The sequence below is a fragment of the Apis dorsata genome, unplaced genomic scaffold, assembly GCF_000469605.1.
Source record: "Apis dorsata unplaced genomic scaffold, Apis dorsata 1.3 scaffold_2, whole genome shotgun sequence".
Taxonomy (NCBI): Eukaryota; Metazoa; Arthropoda; class Insecta; order Hymenoptera; family Apidae; genus Apis; species Apis dorsata.
Window position 1 is genome coordinate 202,335 of NW_006263305.1, and position 3,708 is coordinate 206,042.

The following is a 3,708-nucleotide window of genomic DNA, read 5'->3' on the forward strand; positions in this document are numbered from 1 at the left end:
GAGTGGGGAGTGGAGGGGGGCGTCGGCGCGCCTACACCTCGGCCGGATCTTCCTCCTTCGCGATCCCACCTTGACCCGCTTTTACCAGCCGCGTCGATCATCCACCGACGCGACCCGCAGAGCTTCCTTCGCTCGGATTCCGACTTCCTCCTCGACTCTGTCTCTCCTTTTCCATTAATCCGCGAGGGGGATAGAATACGGAGAGAAATGGAGAGACGATTTCGACGGTTTATCGGTTGGTAAAAAGTAAAACTTGCTTTTCGTTTATCTGGCGATTCTTGAAGAAATGATATACGATGAAATATCATTGGTGGGATTGATTAAGCGAAATGGTAAATTATCTACGTAATCATTCCGATCGTATGGGTTTCAGAAAAACAAGATTGTATATTATTTACAGTCTCGCGCGAACCTATTTCCCTCCACTATAATCACTTTCGTCACTTTCCAAATTTGTCCAACTTTTCCCTTTGAAAAGAAAAAAAAAAGAAAAAGGAAGTAAAAAATTCTACAACCTCCGCGACATCATTTTTATCGTTGTTATCGTACGTTTTTACACCAATCGCATTCACCACCCGTTCGTATTTATTCTCGCGCGCGAAGAAGGAAACGAAAAAGAAACGAAACCGAGTATCCCCCATTACTCTCTCTCTCTCTCTCTCTCCTCCTATACCTTCTCGTTCATCGCCGTCGAATCGCACCGCACAGATCCATCATCCATTTTCTTCCACACACTTTTCCCACACTTCTTCTCCTCTTTCTTAAAATCCTCACCTCCGGACTCTGGCCTAAAACCCGAGGTGTATATGAGAGCGGGCCCCGTCGACGACTCTCGACCACGAAATGGGGATACGGCGCGGCGGAGGCACGGAAACGAATACCGCGAAACGAGCACGGTTAACTAGCGACTAAACGCTGCAAAGTGTTCACCGCTTTACGGCGGTGTGTTTATGCGAATGGTGGGGCTGGTAAAAAGTGGTGTAACGCACCAAGCACATTCGTACACGCGGCGCGCGCGCGCGCGCGCGTGTGTGAGTGTAACGATAATTGTTGTACCGCGTTTGCACAGGATGGGCACAGCTGGACACCTCATTCACCGCCCATTCGGGCCTAACCCGACCGACCTGTGCCCCTTGCGGATCGTGACCACGAACCGCGATCGTTTAACCAAGATCCGCGAGAATGCCAGAGCGGACGGATCGTAAATTGAGGAACGAGCTTCTCAACAGGAGGAGTTACACTGCTACGCTAGCTTCGAGTCTCGATCCTATTTATTTTCTTCTTCTCGTCGTTTCATTTCTTTTCTTTTTTTTTTATTATTCAATACCATCCCCTATTTCGCGTTTTCGAAGGGAGGGATTGATCGACGAAATATTTGAAATATTGGAAATATTGGAAACGGTTGATGAGAATTGAAATAGTTTGGAAAATTGCGATCGAAAGTGGACGAATAGAAATTAAATTTGGAAAATGGAGAAGGAGAGGAGGAGAAAGAGAGAGGGAAAGAGAGAGAGAGATTTGAAAAGGAACGAGGAGAGATTGAAATTAAGAGGATTATGTTTTGATTATTGGGAATAATTAGTTTTTCGTAAAGTGTGTTAAAATTTAATTCTTTCTAGTAGACTATTTTTATTTTGAAGGTAATAAAGTTTCGAAAGGTTTGGAAGAAACGAGTTCTTTTTTTATTATATGAAAATAATAGAAAGATTGTCGTCAATATTTACAATCTCTTTTATATCCACGCTTTATACCTTGCGCGTCGAGTGTATCGTGACAAATATATCGTTCTTTCAATCTAATTTTTAACACGAACGTCTCGTCGTATGTGCAATAAGTTAATTCCAATTAACAATGAACGTATTTTTCTATCTTTCGTAAACACGCATCGTGTATAATTCGATTTGATTGTCTCTATTTTCTTTTTCTTTTTCTTTTTTTTTTCTTTTTTCTTATCGTCTCTTTTCGCTTCTTTGAACTCGCTCCTTTTTTTAATTCAACTTCTCACAACTAGATATAAATCATAACGTAATACGATGTAATTAGATAACTGATCGTCAAACAATGTGCTACTTTCTCGAGTGTCGATAAGCTATCATATTTTCCGACGACGCGAGTATATTTCCACCGAGAGAAATTTCCTCTTTCTAGAAAAGATCCGTTTCGATCCGATTTTTTAATTTTATATATAATAAAAAGTAATTATAGATCGCCTTAATAATCAAAATTCTCCTTCCATTTTTGAGAACAAATTTTGAAAAACCGACGACTTATAAAACCCCCTCTTCTAGTTTAACGCACGCTAAATCATGCTTCGATCCGAAACGAAATCCCTGATGGAAACGTCGAAATAATCTCACCTCGAACCTTTCAAAATCTACCGTTTCGAAGGAATTATATTTTGACGTAAAACTTATCTCTCTCTCTTTCTCTCGCTTTCTCCGTTACACCTCGCGCAAAAACCTCGCAAAATGTGTTTCGCACCACAGAGAAAGAAAAAAAAGAAGAAAAGAAAAAAATATCGAGAAATTTTTATCCATTCCTGTAATACCGCTTTTAAATTTTAATTGAAAAATTACGATATTCGTACACGATTACGAGAAACGGAACGTTGAAATTATTTCGCATTTACAATTGTAATCTTTCGAAGGAAGGCGCAAGAATTACAAGAAATCGAAAATAAAAATTGTAATCGATACGTAAACTAATAATACGAATTTCTCGGTCGAGGTGGGCACGTGGCTTTCGTGCGCAAAAAACGAAAAAAACAAAAAGGGAAAAACACTTTTTCACACTCACGATATAATTGGCACGACAAACGTTCCACTCGATCTTCACCGTGGCGTGTCTTCCCGGATACTGGGGGGACTCGATGTGTCGTGAAACGACAATCGTTCGAAAGGTTATTGCGTTTATTTACATACGATTCATCCACCAAGGTGAATTATGGCGGCATCGTACGCGCGTTACGGCCTCCAATTGTTTCGAACGAGCGTACATTTGATAATTTTACTCGATCGACACTCGGCTCGAATCGAATCGTTAGGGAGAAATGTGCGCTCGATCGCTGGAAAGGTTTGAAACGGGAATGAAACGCGATGCCGTATACGATTTACGTTTGTTCGATTATCGAAAATGCGAATTCGACCAATAATAAGTCGCGTTATCGAAAACACGAAAATAATTTCACGTATAGACCATAAACGGATTATTTTATTTTCGTTCCTTTTTCCCTTTTTCTTTGCTGTAAAAAAATAATTTAATTAAAGCCGAAATTGCGGTGGCGAAGCATGAGAAATTCGAGAATCGAGATTGTTCGTTCGAAAAAATAAATTACGTTCAATTTGCTCCGCATACACGACCAAAATTTTCGCTAAAAATCTTTTTAAAATGTATTACTAAGATTAGAGGAAAAATGAATTCAAAGTGTTAAAAATATTCCTGTTTTGCAAATAAAAAAAAAAAACATACAAAAGAATCCAAAAATCCTTTGAATAAACTAAAAATTTTAATACCTAAAAAGAGACAACCTATCGTCTTACAAAATCAAACACAGTTAAACCCCCTAAGAACCAATCGATGGATCACCACTTAAGAGACATCCCCCTTTCGAATCCACACGATAAATCTCTTCACTCTCTCTCTCTCTTTCTCTCTCTCTCTCTGAACCTTTGTTCTCGAGTTTGGTCAAAAAAAAAAAAAAAAAAAAAA

At 39.6% G+C, this 3,708-nt stretch overlaps 1 protein-coding gene across 1 annotated transcript in view; it reads right to left on the bottom strand.

The window, feature by feature from the left end:
- Nucleotides 1–808, bottom strand: part of LOC102680323 (sodium/hydrogen exchanger 9B2) — a 97,015-nt gene extending 96,207 nt beyond the window's left edge. Inside the window, exon 1 of the mRNA XM_006607140.2 lies at nucleotides 674–808. The gene's annotated coding sequence lies outside the window, so the exon portion shown is untranslated. The remainder of the gene's footprint in view (nucleotides 1–673) is intronic.
- Nucleotides 809–3,708: the final 2,900 nt, after the last annotated feature.